Here is a 14,097-nt window from a genome sequence, read left to right as displayed (position 1 = left end):
GTCGTGAATAGTCCGTGTTTTGTTAGGTTTTGATGATTTGGGCGGCTAGGAAAGTCCTTTTCTTGTATGAGAAGTCAATCCGCCTCTTATATAGACAAGAGGCGACGGCCGATTGAACAACAACACACAATCGCAAAACCCATCTACTTTTTACCCTAGTTTACATCCCTCCCTTGTTCTTTCTCTCTCGTTCTTCATTCGTTCTTCGTATTGAAAGGCAGCGATCCTCGAGGCTCTAGGGGCGGGCGAACCGACCTAGGGCAGCCCATAGCCGCCGCACATCTAGACGGGGTCCCTCCCGGGCGCGTGGGGTTTCGGGTCCTCAAAAGCACCCGCGAGATTGCTTGCGTGTAGCGACCAGACCTCAGACATTCTGATATCTATGCATCATTGTCATCCCTGGATCGGTAATGCTGACACGCACAGTCTCTGAAGATTTATAACAGAGTGGAAATCACACACTTATTACATCGAATGTCTCAAAAGAGAACTTATTACAATAAATATGGCTTAAGGCCATCTTATACGATAACAACGGAAGGCTTGGAAGATAAAGTGAGTCCATCAACTCCAACAACATCACTAAGTGAAAGACCACGACCTAAGGTACCTTACTCGTGGTCTGAAAAGTCTGCAACATGAACGTTGCAGCCCGAAAATGGGTCAGCACATGGAATATGCTGGCAAGGCAACACAAAAGAGTAATGAACAGAATAAAGCTATCACTATATGCATAATATGGCTAATGGAGGCTGTATGGTTAATATGTTTTGCGAAAAGCCAATTTTTCCCTACAACAAAGGAATAAATTTTATTTAACTACAAAGTTGGTTGAAAACATTGAGAATGGTAAACCCCATCTCAATCCCAATTAAAAGGTAATTAATAACCCAACAAAACTAATTTAGAGTGTTGAGATCCACATGATAATCCAAGAACCAGATACTCAAGATGTCCATAACCGGGGACACGGCTAACCATGATTAGTTTGTACACTCTGCAGAGGTTTGCGAACTTTTCCCCACAAGACTCGATCTCCTCCGTTTGATTTCTCGCACTACATGATGTTTGAGAAACGGATGACCGAGACACAGTCTTTCCAAAGAGGTCCCCTTAACCGATAGATAGGCATGTACACCTAAAATCCCCTACATCTGCTAGCCCACCATGGAAAGGTTTCCCACAACTTACTCAACTATGCCAGAGCCCATAATGGCATGTGGCTGCACACGGAAGTTCTATCATGAATAATATTATGATCCCTTTGAGCCTGGGTGGCAATCCATAGGAGAATCACACGGTACCCCAGGATTTCCAAAAATACAGACAACACTGGGTTCCCCAGGTGCCTTAATCCACCCAGATGTGTATTAAAGTTGCCACCTTAAGTTAACCATTAATTAACAATACTCACATCAGTCGTGAATACACTCAAACCCAAACCACATCTACGAGCATAGCATAGCAATATAAGCAACGTAGAAGTAACTCCCATAGGTTTGATAATAAACAGGTGAATAGGTACTACCTCATCTACTTCCCAAACCCACAATTTAATCAGATCCTAACCATGCAATTGTTTGAGGATTGATCTAATGCAATAAAACTGGGTAGTAAGGAGGTATGATCAAAGTGTTACTTGCCTTGCTGATGATCCGTGAAACCTAGAGACTCGTAGTAGCACGCTTCGCACTCCGGGTACTCTATCGCAAACAAACAAACATACAATAAGCAATCAAGCAAGATGCATGGGTAAAACTCAAATAAGAAGATCTAACCAGAAAGTTCAACTTAAGAACTCCGGTTTGCAAAAAGAATCAAATCAAACGAAGCAACAAAACTCAAACTGCGAAAGAAACAAGCTTCGTTTACTAACCTGGACTAAAGTCAAATTTTACAGTAGCAAACACTTGTTTAAGTTGATTAAACAGAAAGAGGGCTTCGAGACGAAACTCTAGGCGCTTGAATTTCCTGATTCAGATAAACGAGCGAAAAGAAAAACTAAAACGAAAATCGGATCAGAAATCGCAATCGAAAATAATCGCGGAAAATCCGAGAAAAAGAAAAACTGATGAACTGGCTAACGAATGAATGTTCGCTGTCTGTGGCTAAACGGTGAAAACCGTTCGTTAAAATGAACGAACGGGCATTCGCTAAATTAATAAACCAAAAAACCGACCTAAAATGAAAAAAGGGAATCTAGGGTTTCGAAAAAACCCATCGGTTTTCTCGCGAAAACCGAGGCGGCGGCGGCTACCTCCGGCGAGGTCCGGCGAGACGGAGGCGGTGGCGGGCGGTTCCTCCGGCGGGGTCGGGCGGTGGCGGCGAGGGGATCCGGTAGCGGCTGAGCGCTGCGGGGCGGTGCGGCTACGCGGCGGCGGCGGCGGGACTCGGGCGGTGGCTAGGGTTCCGGGTGCGAGGGCTGGCGGCTCGGGCCTCGGCGGCTTTAAAGGGCCGTCCGGGCTAGTGTCCAGGTCGGACACGGCCCGGTTAGGTCAGTTCGTTTTTTTAAATAATATTCCATGCAGAAAAACAAAGAAAAGAAATACTAAACGGACTCCAAAAATCCTGAAATAAATTTCCCCCGTCCTCTAAAAATCTACCGGACAAGGTGAACATTTATATGGGACTCTAATGCAATTTTTAAAAACGCATATTTTCCCTAATTCAAATAATATAGCAATAAAACTCCAAATAAAATTCTTATTTGATTTTAATATTAAATCTCCCATATTTCTTTATTTTGAGGAAGTCATTTTATCCTCTCTCTTTTATTTTCGTAAAAGAAATATTCGAAGAGGAAAAAATTAAAATCAAACGATCCTCTTTTCAAAATTCAAGAGAACTCAAATATGAAAATAACGAAATCCCCAACTCTCTCCGTGGGTCCTTGAGTTGCGTAGAATTTCTAGGATCAAACCAAAATGCAATAAAATATGATATGCAATGATGATCTAATGCATAACATTCCAAATTGAAAATTTGGGATGTTACAAACCTACCCCCCTTAAGATGAATCTCGCCCTCGTGATTCGAGTTGGCTAGAAAATAGGTGAGGGTGATCCTTCCGTAGGTCTTCCTCTCGTTCCCAGGTGGCTTCATCCTTGGTATGGTGGCTCCACTGAACTTTGCAAAACTTGATAACTTTGATGCGTGTGACTCGGCTGGCAAACTCGAGAATCTTGACTGGCTTCTCCTCGTAGGTCAAATCGCTATCCAACTGTATCGCTTCCACCGGCACTGTATCTCTCAGAGGGATATCAACCATCTCTGAGTGGCACTTCTTCAACTGAGAAATGTGGAACACATTGTGAACTCCTGAAAATCCTTCTGTCGGGGGAACGACACCTATGGGATCACAAGAATCCCTACTACGGTTGCCGGGGCGCGGGGTTGCAAGAAGAGCAAGATCAGTAGTCAGCACAAGGATTTTTTACCCAGGTTTGGGCCGCGAGGATGCGTAAAACCCTAGTCCTGCTTTGGTGGGTGTATTTCAGAGAGTTCTTGAGCTCTAGAACTAGCTGTGGTGAGTGCGTGGTTCGAAAGAGCCGAATCCCTCTCCAGTATGCCATGGGCCTCCTTTTATAGTCGAAAGGGGCTGCCACAGTGGCACACAGGAGGTGGAAAGGCGCACAGTGCTATGAGCTTATCGCTCGTATTACAGGACAAGACGCATTTAATGCGTAGCTTAGGTGTCCCCTTGCTTTATTGGGGACGGGGGCGAGGCCCGTCCCGTCCGTCGCCGCTCCTCCTTGCTTCGACACGAGCCCTGGCTAGCGACGCATGCGGCGCCACGTAGGCAGGTAGGCAGCTGAGGTGGCGTGGTGGTGGAGCCTCCACGAAGGTCTGCATGCCGCCACACAGGCGCTTGATGAGTTGGCCTGCACTACAAAAAAAGACACATCCATGACATTTTGGGCCGAACGAAATTTTTTTCTGTCATACATATGACACTTCTATGACGATAATTGTGACAAAACCCGGTATCATCATAGATGTGGTGGGCTCCTACTTCTATGACAGAAAATCATGATAGAAAATGGGCTTTTCGTCTTGGGCGGGCCGGAGACGCAGCTGCATGACATTCTTTGGGCCGTCCATGAAGGAAAAAACCGTGGTAGAAGCGAGGGCGAGGAAAATTTTGGGGAGTTCCCGGTTACGGTGGGAGGTCGGGGGTCGAGCGATGCGCATTTCTCTCGTACACGTACGCGCGTGTGTGCGAGGCGTTGGCTCTAACTGAACCCAAGCGAGGCGTTGGGCTCTAACTGAACCCGAGTGATTGCACTGCAGGCTACATGTTACTGAACCCGAGCGATCGATCGATGGCTGTTAACTGAACCCGATCGAGCGATTCCTTCGCTACTGCTGCTAACTGAAGCCGATCGATGCTGCCTCTGGATGAACAGTGAGCGTTGTTGGCGGGGGTTTGGATGAACAGTTCCCGGTGGCGTGGATGAACAGGACCCCGTGGTGTTGCCTCTGGATGAACAGGACCCTGATCGATCGAGCCGGTTAGGGCTGGATGAACAGGACCCCGTGGAGGGCAGGATGAACAGGACCACCCCGTGGAGGGCAGAATGAACAGTAGACGGTGGAGGGCTGGATGAACAGTAGCCCGTGGAGGGGTGGTTGAACAGGAGCCCGTGGAGAGGGCTGGTTGAACAGTAGCCGGTGGAGTAGCGCGTGGTGGAGGCTGGATGAACAGGAGCCCGTGGATGAACAATCGCAGGTGGAGGCTGGAGGAGGTCGACGGTGGATGAACAGTAGCCCGTGGAGGCTGGAGGGGGTCGACGGTGAAGATGAACAATGTCCCGTGGAGTCCCGTTTTGTGGTACGCCACACCCCTCCCGATGAACATGACCCCTGTTTCGACCGTAGCGCTCCAACACAAGTCCGTTTCCTCCATTTTGCGGTACGCCACACCCCTCCCGATCAACAGGACCCCCGTTTCGATCATAGGAGGTCCGTTTCCTCCATTCTGCGGTATGCCAGAGCCCTCCCGATGAACAGGATCCCGTTTCCAACGTGGTCGGTCGAACACAAGGCCGTTTCCTCCGTTCTGCGGTACGCCAGGCCTCGTTTCCATCGGCTGTTCCGTCCAAGCCCTCCCGATGAACACGACGACGCATTCCGTTCCGACCCAGCCGGTTGGCTCCCCATGAACACGACGACGACGCTGTTTCTCCATTCTGACCCAGCCATGTACACGAGCCCTGGCCGTACGTATGCGTGAGTAGGCGTTCGAGACCCTGCCCGTATGTACGTACGTGGCCGTATTTTCTTTCTTGCACATTGGCCGATGTACGTACGTGTACATGCTACGTGCGCGCCTCTACATCGGCCAGTATGTACGTACACGTTCGCGACCAGAATGAGAATGCTACGTACGCTTCGACCAGGTGGGTCCCGACTGTCAGGCACTTCCTTGCCTGCGAAGATGTAGCTGGTGGGTCCCAGCAGTCAGGGGGGCGAATCGTTTTTTTTGCCTGGACGCACTTCCTTGCGTGCGAAGATGTAGCTAGTGGGTCCCCGCAGTCTGGGGGAAACATTTTTTTCGCGAAAACGGTGGCCCGTCCGGTGGGTCCCCGCTGTCAGGTGGAGGAATAATTATTTTCCGCGTAATAAGGAGGCACTTCCTTGCTGCGGCTGTGGACCCAGCTGTCAGCCTCTCCATGTACAGTCCACGTCCGATGGAAGCCGTTCCTTAACCACGTTGACAACGCCGCGCCGAGAGCACCAGGGCGGTGGACGACGGCGAGGCCTAGGAAGGGGATGACGCGGAGCCGGGGAAGACGCGACAGTGGAAGCCCGCGCGGAGAGGAGTACGAGGGTTCACTGGTTCGGCTGCGGTGTGAGGCTGTCGTCGCTGCAGGGCTTGGCCAGCGGTGGGAATAGTAGGGGGCGGTGAGTTCTCCGCGGCAGCACAGCCGGCCACGGGAGGCAGGAGCATGCGGCACGACCGGCGCTGCTTTGGGCGGCTGGAGCAACAAGACCAGAGGTTGAAGAAGCACTACGGCCGTTGGATGGACATCATACGGTCACTGGAGCTAGAATCGTGCATATTGACTAAGTTGACAAAACCCTCCGTCCCCGTCAACTTAGTAGGCCCACAAGTCAGCCTGCCACAATACTGGGTCCCAGCTAGCAGGGGGAGTATTCATTTTTTTGTGCGTAATAAGGATGCACTTCCTTGCGTGCGAAGATATAGCTGGTGGGCCCGAGCTGTCAGCGGCGGTAACATTTTTTCGCGAAATACAGAGGCCCTTTCGGTGGGTCCAGATGTCAGGTGGAGGAATCATTATTTTGCGCGTAATAAGGAGGCATTTCCTTGCGTGCGGCCGTGGACCCAGCTGTCGGCCTCTCCATGTACAGACCACGTTGACCAGGCCGCGCCGGGAGCACCGGGGCGGTGGACGACGGCGAGGCCTAGGAAGGGAACGACACAGAGGCAGGGAAGACTCGGCAGTTGTTTCCCACGCGGAGGGGAGTACGACTATACGAGGGTTTACTGGTTCGTCTGCCATCGCCGGAGAATAACAACAGGTGTGGGTGAGTAGAGGGATGGCTAGGCCAGCGATGGGAGTACGATGGGGCGGTGAGGCCTGCGCGGCAGCACAGCCAGCCGCAGGGAGGAGGGAGCAGGCACTCCCTCCGGCGTTTGTTTGAGCGGCTGGAGCAGGAAGAGCAGAGATGAAGAAGCACGACGGCCTTTGGATGGACATCCAACAGTCACTGCTTGTGCGTCAACCTTTTTTTAGGAAAGCCTCAAATCTGTGGAAAACAGCATACAACCCATCTGCCATTATTTCTAATAATTTACAGCCCATTTGCTAATTCTGAAGGTTTCTTTTGGAGCCCATATTCTTTTTTTAGCATTACAGCCCATATTGTGGCCACGGTTTAAAAATTATATGAAATGTTGCATATTTCGGTGCGGTCCGAACTGTTTTTAATCCCGAAATTTCGAGTCACATTAAAACTGATTTTAAAAATAAATGTATATCAATATAAAATCCAACAAATTGTCCACGCATAAAAATTAATGCAATTTAAAATCTTGAAATGAAAAAAAGAAATTTGAAAGTAATTGCCGGTTTGATGTGTTTTAAAAATGTACAGCCCATTTCTCATTACAGATAGGCCATTTTCTCGTCCAGCCGAATGAAGCTCTCCTCGTCTTGAAAGATTTGCAGCCCAATAGGCCTGACAAAGCGACTTACTTGGCAAATCACAAAAAAACTGGGCTAGCCATTTTCAGAAAGAAAAAAAACTACTGGGCTGGTCTGTGGTAAACATAAAAGAGAAGGCTGTCTAGACATGCCAGAGTGCCCCGCACAGCCCAGTTGACACCCTGCTTCCGTCTCAAAAAAAATTAGATAAATGCCACAACAAATATGGCGATTCATAAAAATGCCACTGCAATTTCCAAACTTTGAAAAATGCCACTGCAATTTTTGCAAACTTTGGAAAGAGCCACTGCAAACTTTGAAAAACGCCACCCTAGACTTCGAAAAATGCCACTGGGGATGGCAGGAAATGGCATTTTTCAAAGTTTGGAAATTGCAATGGCATTTCTTAGAAACACCAGATTTGGAGTGGCATTTATCAAATTAACCCAAAACAAAAATAACTGGGCGAGCTGCTGGGTCCCTGATGTCAGCCGCTCGTTGTGCAACTCTCTCGTTTATTGACTACGTTGACAATGGCATGGGACCCAGATGTCAGAAATCCATTACGAGGAGCCATTTTTTATTGGATTGAAATAAGGAGGCACTTTGCTTGCGTACTGCCATGACCTTGGCGGGTCCCTGCTGTCATCCTCTCCACGTACAATCATCTCCTGGTTGTGTACGCGTCAACTTGGTAGGCCCACAAGTCAGCCTCTAAACCCGTGGAGGACAAATACAACCCATTTAAAAAAATAACAGCCCATTCCATATGTTCAAACGGAAAGTTCAACATTCAGAGCAAAGTAACAGGTCTGATCCACATATAGAGTACTGAACTTCCACGTTGACAACCATCATAGCCAAGTTAACTATCTACTTCCACTAATACTCTAGTAGCGTACAAGTACTAACTTACTCTTAGCTAACTAGACGATGCCGGCCGCCATCTGCGGTACACGCTAAACGCCAGCACCGGTGTCCTCCGCCTCGCCTCGGACTTGCCAGAGGTGCGATAGGGCGTGTTGCTCACGCGCGTTGGCCCTTTCCATGCCGGCGTGGTCCACCGAAGCTTCGGCCTCTAAGCGGGAAACCCACTTGACGAGCTGGTAGTAAAAATCGGTGTCACGAACGTGTGCGTGCCCGACAGCCTCCAGGGCTATTTGCCGGGCGCCGGCTTCCACGTAGTCAGCCCACGTGCGGGCTCTCTGCTCGCGACTCAGAGCGTCGGTGCGCTGCTGCTCCATGTCCCGCTGGCGGCGCAAATCGGCGATACGCTGCTCATCCACCAAGCGGTCGCGCTCCAACAACTCCTGCTCCTCCGCCAGGCGGTCCCGCTCCAACAAGTCCTCGATCTCCGCATTGCCATCTAAAGACCGATAGAATGCCTCCTCCCTCCGTCTGCCTTCCGGTGAAAAACCGAACACTAGTTCCGGCGGTGACCGCCTCCGGCCACGCCTATCGCGGACGGGCGGGGGCATGGCGGACGTGGCGAGAGCGAGGATAAGTGGCGAGCAACGTCGGGCCGGTGGGGGCTTATGAGGATAGGGCGAGTTGGGTCACGGTGCCACAATAGAAGGCCGAGAAACAGTACTTATAGGCGGAAGGTAGCGCGACGGTCATCGGAATTCAATGCATAATGAAGCAGGCATGGCTTAGCATGCCAGCTTGCCGTGAAAAACTAGAGAAACTGAAATTCTGACTGTGTCATCCCGTCCCGTCCGTGCTGGGTCGCACGCTGGCCTTACGGTCAAACGAGTGCACTCGAATCATCTCCCTCCTTGTCAATAATGATTCCACGGATTTAAAAGGCCCGCAACAATTAAAGCGCATCTTTTTTCACATCAGTTAGCTGCCTTAATTACAGCCGGCTGCATGCAGGCACTCAAAATCGCTCGCAGCCAGTACGCGGAGCAGCATGCAACGAGTCGCAGCTGAGGGCATTAATTGATGAACTTTAGCTGGGAGATAAGGCATTTGCGAACGTTTTTGCTAGCAGTTTCTTCAGATTCGCATGGCATTTTCTTCAGAGCAGCTTGTCAGTTTCTTTAGAGGTAGGCATTTCTATTCAAAAAACTGCCACTTTGGATCTTGCGTCGCAACTAAAACAGCCAGGAGCGCATTAGTAGGCTAGCTAGTGATTGATCGATAACTTGTAAACACTGAGCGAACAGATATAAGGAATTGTTAATGCATCTCAATGATTCACAGATCATATACAAATATGTAGCTCCAAAAGCAAAGATCAGCCACAACTTAAACCAACTAGTATGATTCCCATACATAAGATCAACATGTTAATGCATCTCAATGATTCACAGATCATATACAAATATGTAGCTCCAAAAGCAAAGATCTAGAAAAAACATATGTTCTTCCTACTAACACGGATGCTTCTCTTGGCCAACATTCAGTACAGATTGAATGACAAATTTGTTTGTGAAGTCTACAATTCCTCTTGCAAACGTAAGTGGTTTCACCAACAGCTGGAACCATGGGAATGAAACACACATGATGGAGGAACATCCACTGCAATATGATTTGGTCTTCTCTTGATCACACGGCGAGACTATTTCCGGAATACAAACTTTAACTTAGGCAAAATGATGCCCATTGTATAATCAGACCAAAGCAATGAAGCACCTAGTGTTGGCCAATAAATAGTACAATACTACTTTTCTGCAGTCCATGAAGTGACTATCCAATCTTTCTGTGTCTATTTTCAAATGGCACTACATGCAGTGACTATACTATTCTCTTGTGCAGTTCAACCAAAATTGCGGTCACTTTGTGTGTTTGCTAAATAGCAATGGGCAGACATCTCTGTCTGCACAAATATCAAGTAGCTAGTAAACATATACCCCACCTTGTATTTTTGGTTTAAACATGTCTCTTCCGCTTAGATCTGTCATGTTTTGCACTGGACAATTTGATACAGTCATGTTTTGCCCTGGACAATTTCATACTTAATTGATTTGCTTGTTCAAAGCAGAAATATAGCGCCTATTCTTCATCAGACCAAGGATATCCATGTTCGCAGTGATGGAAGAGGTGAAATCGATACAACCGAAATTGAGCATCCAGTCATTGAATCATGTCCTGCACCTCCAATGTAGGTCCACCCTGCCAATAAATTCACATGCAAACCACTAGTATTACTATCTAATGACAGTACAAAAAGAGTAGCAAGATAGTAGCAAACCATGTACCTTCTTAATGAACAGCTCATAGTGCCACCAATTGGATATAAAGGTTTGGGAGAAAACATGCTCCTAATGTTGAACCAGTTGTACTTTTTGTGCAGTTCCACTAAACTCGAGCATCCCTGTTTGCATAGATATTGAAAGTGTGATTACTATAAAAGTGGCACTAGTTGAATCATAGACTCACAAATATAAGCATTCCAATTTCTTAATGGGAAAAGGTAGCAAGACTGTTTCTAACCACCTTTTTGAAGGAATAAATAAGGCAACAGAGGCTGATGTCAGAAAGGCATATATAGTTCTTTCTGAAAGAATGATCGATTCCTGACCTTTCCTCTTCTTTTAAGCATATTTTGTGCAGTTCAACTAAAATAAAATGCCATCACCACCTTGACAATTCAGTGACACTGTACAAAAGGAAATGACTTAACATTACATCATGATGTCAGGTATGTAGTCGACATGCATTAGAGACAAACTTATAGACCTCCTCCGATAACATAATGAACATTAATTTTAACAAAGGTGTGACTAGCTTTACCGGGATAATTTGAGTGAACTCTACACCCTCTGTTCCTTAATATAAGAGGTTTTTGCGGTTCAGTTTAAAGTACCCAAACGTCTACTAGTATTTAGAAAAACAGGTAGTAGTTTTCTTGAGCACATATCTGGGAAAGCTTGCCACCCTTTATTTATGTCCATACGCTAATGCAACACCATTCGAAATTTCGAATACTACAAATATACACTAATCTAGTGGCTAGTGCAACAGTAGAGTAGTTATTTTATTACAGGGTATAGTACAATGGTTTTACTGAACAGATTTCAATAAACTCTGGCACTGGAAGATTTCTATAAGAATTAAAAATACAAAATGTAAAGGTAACACGTTTCAGCATTGGTATACTAGTTGTGCATGAGCATTAAACCAAATAAAAAAGTCTGAAGGTAACTAGCATTATTAACTAATGACAGTATAAAAGAATTGCAAACCATGTACCTCCAAGGTAAATATCATTTCGAACTCGGGGGGACCTTAAAAATTGCTATCCCAATCTTGATAATCGATCAAACATAAAAACTTGATCGAACGAATCAAGAGAACAGCCGGAGGAGGAGGTGCCCACTCTTAACCTTTCCTCTTGTCTTCATAATTTTTTGTGCAGTTTAACCAAAATAAAATGACATCAGCGCCTTGGCATTTTGGTGACACTGTACAAAAAAATTAACTTATCTCATGAAAGTGAGGTATGTAATCTATAAGCATTAACAGTGCAAAAATCTGAAGGTGGTAACAAGTTTCATCGTTTGTATACTGGCTGTGCAACATCATTAGAATGCCGTAGTTGAAAAATCTTTAATACGTCCACAATCAACAGCTAACCCTGAAATATTCCAGTGACATTAAATGACATTGCTTAAATTTATCGGTGGCATTAGACTGAGTGCAGCATTAGTTAAATGTGGCATCAGTTTAGTAGTAGCATTGCTTCACTTGACTGCTGGCGTTATACTAACAGCAAAAAAGTTAGACTAAGATCATGCGAGGCCCATTCGGACAATGGGAGCACCAGTACGATGTACCTCCACGGATGCATAGAGTGGTGAGGGAGGTATGGTTGCCCAGAGCAACAAATATCCAGGCAGCATATGTGGATTACGTCCCATTTTTGTTATGTTTAGCCACCTTTTTCCTATGTGAGGACAACAAACCGATCGACCTGGTCATTCTCTATTGCGTTGTCATGCCTTTCTAAACTTCTTCAACCAAGAGACATGAGACTCGTTCCTTAGCTACTGATTTTCCCCTTCTCAACCTAGATGCGGGTTCGATGCCTACTCTCTTGGACAGTACAGTCTCCCTTCCTTTCCTTATTCAACCCAGACATGGATTAGTCTGCATGAAGTAGGGTTTCCTTTAATAGTGCAAATTAAGGTTTTCGTCTGCGTGACCAGCAGAGCAGAGGATAGCAAATTGGGAAGATGGTGGAGTGGAAAAATATCCACATGCATCGACATGGCAGATGGGGCAATAGAACAAGGGTATGGTTCGAAAAGAGGTAGCATACCTGAGGGTCGGCGGGAAGTGGCTTCGCTCATGGTCATCGTCCTCCACACGCACTACGACAGCGAGCTTGGGGACGGAGGCCATCCCGCGCGGGCGCTAGGTCTGAGAGGACGGCCTTGTCGTTAGTGCGTGACCTCGCTCGCCGACGACGAGTGCGTCAACATTGCACGTCCTTTTATTCCCCGGCGGATCTGTGACCACCGGTGAGGAGGGAGAGAGAGGCCGTCTTTTTTAGATCTGGAGAGAGGGTGATAGTGTGAGAAGCAAGTGGGCAGCCCTTAGCAAGAAAGCTCTGAAGCTCCAGCCTATATATCTTTTTTATACTACTAGTACTAGAGGTGGAATAGTGGTAGAGTAGTTTATATTTTCTCTGCAAACAGTACCAGTTAGTCGTGCTTCAAAACTGAACGGCACGCCATTAAAAAAATGAAGTCGAGAAATAATGCGGCACCTCGGGCCAACGCGGCCAGATCGCATTTTGCACGAGAAATTACACACGATGTTTCGTTGACATGTGGTCCCGTTCCAACATGTCAGTGAGACGACGGCGAGTCCTTTTGTACAATTTCCCAAAGGACGTGTAGGCCGGGGTGCCTCTTCGTGTACCATGGCAAACTGGCAACCGTCCACCGACTCTTCGCCTTTTCCTCTCGATCTGGAACTCTGTCGCACGCTCTTCCTCCCTCCTCCATTTGCCTTCACCCTTCCTTCTGCCATTGTTTGATCGTCTTCTCCATGGAGGGAACAAGCCGGAAATGACCCCGTTATTCTTGCCCCGATCTGAAAGATGACATGGTGGGGGAACTCATTGATCGGTGCGACGTCATCACCTCGGCTAGCATGGCAGGTTCGTTCAAGCCCATTCTCGACTCAACTAATAACATCATTACAAGGAACCCAAGGGTCCAGGAGCGGTTTGATCTCCCTTATCTTCTTTGCTATAAGCCTGTTCGCATGGGCGCGGACGACGGAGGCCTTGCCTTGTGCAAGTTGATGCCGCTTGATATTGATACGTGTGATGTCAAGATGCCATCTCTTAAGGGTAAGTCCTGGGCTGGCACAAATGGAGATTGGGTTGTTTATATTGGGTACAATTGCGAGTGGGAACTTGTGAATGTGTACACTCGTCAGCGGATTCCACTTCCAAAAATCTCCGAGTGCCCTGAGGTTGAGCACACAGATGATCTACGTACGTTCAAATACGATCATGGTGACTGTCGTCTACTAAATTGTGCTCTATCAATATATCATTGTACTCTTCTTCCCAATACCAAAACTTGCATCCATTCTACACAATAAAATTTGAAGTTAGCACAACTAGTCTAATCCGAGAGCACAACCGAAGATTTGGTCGAGTTCTTCCTCCTTTTGCCGACATGTGGGACATCCAGCATCCAGGTCGTGTCATGCAAGAAAATAGAGTGGTAGGTGAAGCCACGTGATGTGCATCTTGGGTTAAACTGTAAATAGAATCTTACTACTCTTGAGTAACTCCAAAAGCGGCCACCGAAGATCTTTATTGGATTTGTTTTTCATCACCAGCACGTCGAGGTGAAAGATGTGCAGGTTCAGTGGGTCCTCTTGCGTTTTCACTGACATGTGGGACCGCATATGAGCAAATAGACGATGGGCTCCGCGCGTCTGCTGGCTGGCTGAGAAG

Source organism: Aegilops tauschii, chromosome 3 (genome assembly GCF_002575655.3).
Source record: "Aegilops tauschii subsp. strangulata cultivar AL8/78 chromosome 3, Aet v6.0, whole genome shotgun sequence".
Taxonomy (NCBI): Eukaryota; Viridiplantae; Streptophyta; class Magnoliopsida; order Poales; family Poaceae; genus Aegilops; species Aegilops tauschii.
The sequence above is the reverse complement of the archived record's forward strand: the minus strand, read 5'-3'. Positions refer to the sequence as shown.